Source organism: Cupressus sempervirens, chromosome 8 (assembly GCF_028749045.1).
Source record: "Cupressus sempervirens isolate cs-2001-9-10 chromosome 8, ASM2874904v1, whole genome shotgun sequence".
NCBI classification, from domain to species: Eukaryota; Viridiplantae; Streptophyta; class Pinopsida; order Cupressales; family Cupressaceae; genus Cupressus; species Cupressus sempervirens.
In genome coordinates this window covers 733353247-733363722 of record NC_143125.1, presented here as the reverse complement: position 1 = coordinate 733363722, position 10476 = coordinate 733353247, and positions in this window count along the sequence as shown.

Below are 10476 nucleotides of genomic sequence, written 5' to 3'. Positions count from 1 at the left end.
ATTTTATGCTCCAGTTGTCATCCACAATATTTTTTTGTTCCTTTTTGAGTTTAGGTATTCGGTTTCTTTTGAAAAGTGGTAATACACCCAATTTTGTAAAAGGACACCTGTCTTGTTTCTCTTAGCCTAAAGCTTGTTGCATTTCATACTATATAAGTGAAATTCCAGGGCTAGAGAAAATATCTGAATTCTATTTGTCTAAGTAATATGCTTAGTCTGTCTTTGGTCCAAATTTTTGAAAGCAAGTTTATGATGTATTTTCTCTACCAATTCTCTGAAAATACATGAATATAGAATGAGCTGTGTTTCTTTCTAAAGGTCATTCTGAGTCTATTGTAAATGGTATACAATTTTCAAAGAAAATAAATACAAATTGTGAACTGTCCCCATATCATTTCTTTCTGAATCTTGTCTCATTTTAATTATTTGGTTATCTTGATATTGTATAAGTAGAGGCTTGTGCAATTGAATGTAATCCAGTTAGGTTGTATATCTTTTTATCATTACTATTAATTCAATGGATTAAATAAAAGCTTTGGTGAATATGATAAGGTTTCTTTAGTAGTGGAAAGGGTTTTGAATGATAAATTCTGATAAGAATTGTTGATAGAATTTGTTGTAAGGCAACAAGTTAGATCTAAGAATTTGCTATAGACTTTGAACCCTAATGGATTAGACACTGATTAAATTAATTCAGTTGAAGGAGAAGTATGTCACAAATGGTTGTCAAAATACAACATCAAATCAAATTTACTTTTATTTTCTGTAGATCTTCAAAGCTAGCCAGTACTTGTCTGCATGGAATGTTTTAGCTTTAGTTAGCCACCATTGTCAAAGAACATCCGCAGATCTATAGAAGATTTTTTGGCCATATCTGTTATATGGGATGTGTTTATCAAGTTATCAAGAATTGTGTATGTGTTTAAGGATTTGAGATGAGAATCAAAATGAAATATAAATAATCCTCATACACTTTTCCCAATCTTGAATCATCCTTGGGTATACCCACCCTTGATTTGTAGAGCCAGAAGAGTAGAAAACCACCTTTGGTTTTGTTGAAGTTGGGTCCAAATGCTTTGCACATGCAATTGTTAACAAGAATTTGCTAGCCTTTAGATTGTATGAGCACTATCATCTTGGTATTATGCATTTTGTTGCTTAGTAGTTTTAGTCCATTTTAAAAACACCAATAGGGAGCTTTAAAAGGAAACAAATATGAAAGCATGATTAACATCCTCTAAAGTAAATGTTAGATGAGATCAGGAAATAGGAATCACAAATGTGTGTACTAGGGAATCCACTATAGGAATATGTATTATGGAGAAGGAATCTAGATTCGTATCAAGTAGAGGCAAGGGAGCCTTATCAAACACTCGTGCAAACTCTAGTATACCAAGTATCACATATGTAGAAAACATGAGGCATCTCATTATTAGGCTTCTCATATAGCTCATCTTCTTTGGCCACAATTTTAATTCTCTCAATCCTTGATATGATAACTATCATAAGCGCTTTGACAATAACTTTACCCCCTTTGATAGTGAGCTTCAAGATCCCTATGATCTATGATATTGACAAATTTCCTTCTGTTGTCCCCTTCTTTATTATTCTACTCTAATTGGACCAAGAATATCAAAATATTGTCCTGGATTAATCTTGTAATATAAATTAGAATTATTTTTTCAATCCATATGTTTATTTTGGCCAAGATAGGTTGAAATCTATCCAAGATAAATTTGCTTCCTTTCAATAACTAGGAAGCTGGTGGGATAAGTAGGCTCTCAAGTAAATGCTTAGAGTATGCAAGATCCAAGATATAACCATCCTCTAGACCATTAGGAATCTAAGAAAGATTGAACTCTATAATTTTCTTTATAGATAATTTGTAGTAGTCCATCTTCTAGATCTCTAGTTTGGTGAACATGATGATCCAAATGTGCCCAAGGAAATGAATATATACAAAGCTTCTTTTTATTTTCTCATTGATGCCTTGGTACACATGAACTTCTTGAGGACGATCTCTTGAAGCTTGGCCTCTATGTACTTAGCCTTAGGAATAGTAATAAAATCATATCCTCTAATCTGATGTGGTCTCCATGAAGAAATATCCAACCTAGGCTTGAGTAAAGTAGACTGGTATGCTCTAACAACCATGATTTATCTAGTGAATTCCATAACGATGGTCCTATCAGTAGGCTAATGAGGGACTATGTAAAGTTTGTACCAAAATAACTAACCCTCGTGTAAATAAAACTATGAAACTAAAGAAACCGGTAGCCATATTCATTCACTTTTTTCATGCTTCATTTCACACGCACTTATCTGGAAGATCTTTGTTAAATAGGCACATGAAATGTCCAAATAAGGCATTTGAGACCCTTGTTTAGTGAACCTAGCTTAGTGAATGGGTTAACTACTCATAATATTCCTAGACTAGCACTAATGATCTATTGCCCTTGGTCAAGAGAATAGGAAATGGTCTCAAAGAAGCTACAAAGTAAACCAAGTAAGCATTTACATAAAAGGTGAGAGGCTTAGTGATCTAGACAGCTACTCACAATGTGTACATATCACTAATCATTTCACCCCATTAGATTTTTTAATAGATCCCACAATCAATTGGATGAATATGTACATCTTGTTCAAAAGCATAGGACTCGCTAAGGCCCCTAGTCCAACTAAGTATAGTGATCAATTCATTATTCTCCTTATGAAAGTTTGACCTATGGATCACCTTTAGTGATTTGATCAAACTTTCTCTTTTGTTTACTAACCAATTTTCATTTATGAAGCTTATCTAATGTAGCTTCCCCTCATTTCATTCTTCAAGGCCTTCTCCTTTATCATATCAATGCATATTAGAATAGGTGGGACATTGCACATTATCAATAATGTCTAGATCCAATTTGATAATAGTGTTCCCATCACCAACCTTGATGGTCCTAGCCTCATGAGCAAAATTCTGTATGAATGCTATCACAAATTTAGGTTCTAAAGAAGCTACTATTGATGTGGAAACAAAGTGAATATGATTTTAAATAATAGGAGTGATATATTTCTTTATAGAGGTTTTTGCTCTTCTGAACAAATCAACCATGTCTAGATGTCAAAGATTTTTGTCTTTAATCTCATCAACATAAGAGGCCACCTTGAAAAGTTAGATAGGCTTTTGGTATTTGACATATTGATACTTCATTTTGTTCTTCCCTTTTGGAGAAACTTACTCTTATGACATAGAAAGAACACATGTGGATGAAGCCGCAATATGAAAATCCCATAATGTAAGGATATCTTATAGTGACATTAGTGAATCCATATGATGCTATTAGAGGCTCAAACTTTATAGACATGGAAGCATATGCATACCATATATGTAGGGTAAGTGCAAGAAGTTGGGTCCCATTGTTGGGCAACAAGTGGAAGTGTTTTTCCTAATTTTGAAATTTCTTGTCAATTGATGTCAAAATTCAATGCATTTAGAGATTGAATATTAAAAAAAGATAGAAGTAAAAATTGTAGTGTTCAAAATCTACTTTTTGAATATGTAATTTATTTATGTACCCATATGATAGTTTTTTTTTTTTTTCATATGGATCTTTGAAAAGCACTTTTTAAAAATGTCTAGTTCAGGACCATACCAGACTCATGTACATACACCATAATTTGACACAAATAAATGAATTTTTGTAAATCCTGTTACACAAAGTTACCTAACACACCAAAGATTGATGACAATATTTTTCCTTAACTTTTTATTGAATGATCTTTTTATTATTAATTATTAATTGTCTATAAACGTAAATTTTAAAACCTTTTGTGCACAGACACCATAATTTGATCAAAACTTCACTTTTTTCAAAAATTCTTTTATATTAACTTTAAAAGAATTAAATGTAGATTGATGACATATAAATAATTTAAGAAACTTTATAAAATGAAAATGTTATTAAAGTTTTAGTGAACATCACTATTTTACATTTAGGTACCACCTTTAATTAAAAATAATATAAAAATTATTAATAAAATCATTAACATTATAAAATTTATATTTTTGAAATCAAGACAGTGAGAGCTCTAATGGGTTTATGTTTCAAAAAAAAAATTTGACCGAGAAGACCCTCTAAAAGTAATGGCAAGGCATGAATTTTTCAATTCAATGCATTAGCCAAATCTTGAGAGATCAAGGCATATGGTTGGTCTCACCAATCCTATCCCGATCCAAAATCTGAGGCAGTAAGAAAAGGTCCCACCCCATGTTGTAAAAAATGGGCACATGTCATTTGAAATTCAAAAAATGGGTACCCGTTTTTAAAAAGTAAAAACGACATACAAAATCCCCTCAATTTCTTTTCTTCAATAAATAGGTACTCTTATTTTAAAAGTAAAAAATGGGTACCCATTTATAAAAATATCAAATTTTTTATTTTTGAACAATAGGTACCCATTTTTTGAAAATAAAAAATGGGTACCTGATTTTTAAAAAGTGGGTGCCATTTTATAAATTTAAGATTGGGTACCCGAGCTGAAAATGGGTACCTATTTCATAAGAGGTCTCATTCTGCAGAATTAACTTCCATGGAATTGCAACCCAACTCTATGCATTCACCATGTAAGAAAAACTTTTTGTGACAAGGATGAATCTATATGATGCTATTAGAGGATCAAACTTTATAGATATAGAAGCATATGGATACTATATATGAGTAGGAGGACTAGAAAACCTAAAAAGTAAAGAAATTTGGATGAAATTAGCCACTTATGTGGGAAAAATGTTGAAAATATGATTTTTTTGGAGTAATGTAGGTGGATGGAATGTAAGTGTTTGGTATGGAAATGAGATGCTCAGGCATTTTTTTTTTTTTTTGATAGATATAGAAGCATATACATACTATATATGAGTAGGAGGACTAGAGAACCTAAAAAATAAAGAAATTTGGATGAAATTAGCCACTTACGTGGGAAAAATGTTGAAAATATGAATTTTTTGGACTACTGCAGGTGGATGGAATGTAGGTGTTTGGTATGGAAATGAGATGCCCAGACATGTTTATGTATGTGCATATATATATATATATATATATATATATATATATATATATATATATATATATATATATGTATGTATGTATGTATGTATGTATGTATGTATGTATGTATGTATATGTGTATATATATATGTATACATATATATATATATATATATATGTATACATATATATATATATATATATATATATATATATGTATACATATATGTATACATATATATATATATATATATATATATGTATACATATATATATATATATATATACATATATATGTATATGTATATCATACACACACACACACACACACACATATATATATGTATATGTATGTATGTATATATATATATATATATACACACATATACATATACATATACATATACATACACACACACACACACACACACACACACAAATGAAAAGTCTTTTTGCTTGCAAACGGGATTTGTAATTATGATGTAGAGCATAATATACAAAATTATAATAAGAAATGAAGTACAATGAACAACCTAGAAAGAGGGAGAAAATGTAACCTGGGACTAAAAGCTAATTATTTGAATGTATCTATGTACTCAATGTTGTATGCAGACTTGAGTCATGTATCTATCTATCTATCTATAATAATAATAATAATAATAGGAACAATAATAATGATAATAATAATAATAATTGTAATTTATATTAAAATATATACAATAACATTAATAATATGTAGGTAGGGTTAGAGTTCTGATTAGTTCAAGGGAAAGGGTTGCTTTGGATACAAGTTTATATTCTCAGTCAGGAACTTCGTAGGTTTGGAGTTGATATTTCAATATTAATGTTAGTACTAGATATTACACTACACAAATCAAAAGTAGAAAGTTGGAGCATTGAACAAATATTTTTGTTGACGAAACAAAGTGTCTAAAGGAAAATATTTATTTAGAACAAATCTAATTTCTCATACTTTCTTGTTTGGTTTTAACTAGAAGCAATTAAATAGCACGCTAGTTAAGATCAAAAGTATGCCCTTTTTAAAATTAGAGTCACAAATTTTGAGCTCTTTCTAAGTCTTTCAATAATTCTAGACTAATATAGGAAAATATGAGCATTTTTAATAGAATAAATAGAGATGCCATATATTTGCTAACGTAAATGCCAATCACATTAGGTTCAAATTTTTTAATTGTGATATATTTACTATATATTACTATTGACTAAACTAGTGCACCTCATTTGGTGCTAGTGCTAGTTAATAGGCTCCTACTCATACAAGTGAAGGAAGATTTATTCAATTAGTAAAACAATGTAAACATTTGAATTGTTTCTTTCTACTATCTTATTCTCTTTTTATTGTCTGACTCCCACTCATTGTATCTCACACATGCATATCTTTCTTTGCACCTATGTCCTTTATTTTCTTCAAATATTTGTCATGGTACGTGAAAACATTGGCTTCCTTTTTCTCACTACAGATCCCAGAGTGACGTTGATAATTTTTAGATGATTAATGTTTGATAGTTAGATAGATACAATGGTAAATGAATCTTGTGAAAAGATATAATCAAATTTGAAATATTATTGACAAGAAGTAATATTTTATATATCAAAATAATTCTAATTTTAAATTAGATTAACTTAATGGAGACATCCATAGTTCCGTTTGACATAACCATATTATTTGTAAGGAGAAGATGTTGATTCACATAACAAAAGTGACAATGATCCTTTAACAAGTCATGCCATATTATTATTAGTTCAGAGCCTATACTTTTATAGGCCAAAAAGGTCACTATTATATTTTTTATTAAGGATTTATGGAAGACATTAGGCATAAAGTTTTATACATGCGTTATGCCATTATCATGTTATGGAGTGCACTTTTGTTGGGAGATGAGCAATCTCCAATAGAAATGGGATCCACTCAGCCCCCGAACTCCTCCGACCAACCCTAGAGAAAGGTTAGCTCAGAAGCTGTCCCCTCTCATACGCATTCTTCTCTACTTTTCAAAAGTCGGTCTGCGCGTGGAATAGAGGCTGAGGAGACTTCACTAGTCTTACAAATGTTGTCTTCAACTTTCAGACCTTCTTCCCTCTTCTGCGATCTTTCCGCTTCAAATAGTTGGAAATAAGCGATCTTTCTGCATGTGGAATTACCTAGTAAAGAGTCGTTCCACACAGCAAAACACGCGGCACGATAGCCTTATAAAGCTCTGCTTGACAATCCTCAACCCTCGTCCCAACAAGGGTAATGTATCCTTTTGGTGGCAGCGTCGTGATCTTCATATCTTTCCTTTGTTACCCACCTATTCAACTGGAATGATAGAACATCACTTTCAATATTCTCAATAATTTATTGTGATCTCTTTGAGTATGACTTTAGGAACCTTTCCAAAAAAAACCAAAAATATGAAGCAACTCTAGCTAGAAGAAAAGTGTCATCCTTCTACTTTTAAAATACTCCATCTGTCCATTTTGAAGGGAAATTTTGTCTTTTCATTGCTTGTTTAATCTTTCTAAGCTTTAAAGTTTAAGCCCAATAGACATAAACATCAACATAGTTTCAACATCATCTGTAGAAGTGCATTCATATATTATCTTCAAACTATGACAAGCTTTATCTTTCCACCACAACATTCTTAAGCCTTGGATCTAACATTCACTTTGATTTTATTGGTATCAATATGCTAAACATTGTTTCAAACATTCTTTTGTTATTATCCAATATTTGGATTTGAGCTAGAATGACTTCAAAGGTGTTGCCATACCTCCTCAGTTGGCAAAACTCAAGAAGCTTACATTCCTTAACCTAGTAGGTGCAAGTTTTGAAGGTAAGACCCCTCTAGAGTTAATTATAAGTTTTCCATTATTGATAATTTTATATAATTTAATTTGCTAACGGTGCATATTTACTTTATGAGTATTGAATTGTATTAATCATTTTATATTTATGTTAATGGTTTCAAAGAGGAAAAGAAATGGACTTCGTATAAAAAGAAATCAAATGCTCTCCCAATGTCATTTTTGTTCAAGGAATTGAATAGAGGCACACATATTATTCAGTCCATTCAAATCTCTTCCATGCTTAAACCTACTTTGCTGGTAAAACCTAGAGCGATTTATCATTTTTTGTATTATTGAAAATAAAAACAACCAAATATGGGGGCTGACCTAGAGATACATAATGTTGCAGATAAACTACAAGTAAGTAGTAAAGCATATTAGCTACCCCACTTTCTAATTTCAAAAAATCTCATCAAAGTGTCCCAAGGTCTAGCAAGAAAACAACTATGAACAGTTTGTATTGAATAAAATATACATATGCCATAATGTGAAAAAGTCCATAAAAGTGCCACGAACAGAGCCCTTAGGGGTCAAGTGAAAAATACTTAATAGAACAAAAATTAAAACTCAAAAGAAAAGGAGAGCTAACTCTCCTTGTTCTTCTCCTTCCCCTCTAGTTTATCCAGTAGCAATTGAAGCCAGTCATCCACCAGAAACCTATAAAGTTGGTACTTAGTGTTCATTCATTCCGTTGAGGTGAGACCTTCTTTCTTTACATGAAGAAGGTGAAGGGTATAGGCATTCAAGTGCTTCACCCTAACCCAAAACCTGGTAACCTAATTGAACTTCTGCTCCATGATCTCCTACCTCTCTTCCATCTTTTTGAGGTTCCTATTAATGTTCCCCAACCCCTCCATGTTCTTTTTATTATTAGTTGAAAGGGACTACAAGAAGTTCTTGTGAAGGGATTTTTCACCTTTATCCCACAGACAAGGGAGCAAGGTGAGAGTATCTCCTTTCTTACCCCTTGGCTTATCTAGGTCATCATACCTTTGGGTGTCAGAGATATGGGATGGTATGGGCCTCAAGTGACTACTATCTTTACCCTTTCCCACGCTAATAGCTTCTTGCACCTCATCCATAACGTATTTCCTTCACGAATTCTTTCTTTTCTTCTTTTTCTAGGGATTCATGTGCTTACCACTTCCTATGGACTTAGAGCTAGGGGACTCTCAATTTCAGGCCCAAGGTCCACATTCACCATTTTTTTCTTATTTATTAGGGATCTATCCCTAACACTTCCCATTTCAACATCTAAATCCGCAATTGCAATAACTTATTCCATCTTAATTTACTTTAGGATGTGGGGACTAGTGGGGTTTAGGATATTTAGGTTTCATAATGGAAATCACCTTAGCTAAGATTTGACGAGTTCAAGTGGAAATAGTTGGATTAGGAAGGACAACATGCATAGTGATAGGTTGGATAGGGCAGAGGCTTTTATGGAAATCATAAAGTTTAAATAAGAATTCTTAGTGTAGGATATTATAGGGTTTGCCTTATTTAATCTTCTCCCTAACCTGAAGAATGTTGTCTTTCATGGAATGTAGGATGATATACAAGAATAAGATAACGTAACAATTTTAGAAATGTTTCAAAATGGGGAATGGTATCAATAGAAACTTTGGAATCTACCCTCTAAGGTAAGATATCTCATGATAGTATAGTGTACCTCTTTCCAAGGATTCAATAGCTCCATCCTAACAAACCCACCTTGATCATGAACTAGGATTTCACTTGGCCAAAAAAATAGGTTAGGACTAGCTTTATCTACAACATGAGTTTATTTTATCTATTCATCTACAACATGAGTTTATTTTAACCCATTCATAATCACCCAACTATTTGTTGAAGAGTTAACAAACCACATAGAGAAAACTTCATTACATCTCTCAATATACTACATAAATGACAACAAACCACTCTTTTAGGTATGTCTAGGGAGCCTCTTTATTTTTTTCAATCAATCTCAGCTTGATAAGAATAGGATTACCACCCATTTCCCCACTCTCACCCATATCCTCAATAAAATCCTCATAGATATCTGACATAACCTTAGCTAAATTCAAATGCAAACAAAAAAAACTTGAAAGAGAAGCACATGAAATATTGTGAGCGAAGGAAATAAAATGGTGAAAACCTAAATGAAAGGGTTTCACAAAATAATGACTCATGATGGGCACATTCCTCAAAGAATCATATAGAACATTTGTTCCATTTGCAATATGCATAACACCACTCCTTTCATTATCAATGTGAGTACCATCACCTTTTAGGAAACCCATCCTTTTGCATCTAACAAGATTGCACCAAATCTTGTGAAAGTTGGCATTCTAATTTAGGCAAAATACTCTGTCATTTTGATCATCACATTGCAAGCCAATCAAAATCCTTACAAAATTATTAATAGTATGCTCACCTTTTGGAAAAACACTCCAAGTAATGATTTCCATCCAAATACAAACTTTCATAAATAAAAATTCAAACTCATCAAATTTAGAGTCTTTAGCAATTAATGCCTAAAAATGAGTTGGAAGCTCATTAAAGTTTTCCCAATTACATGTGTTTGTCATCAAATGAGCAATCATGTCTAGCACAT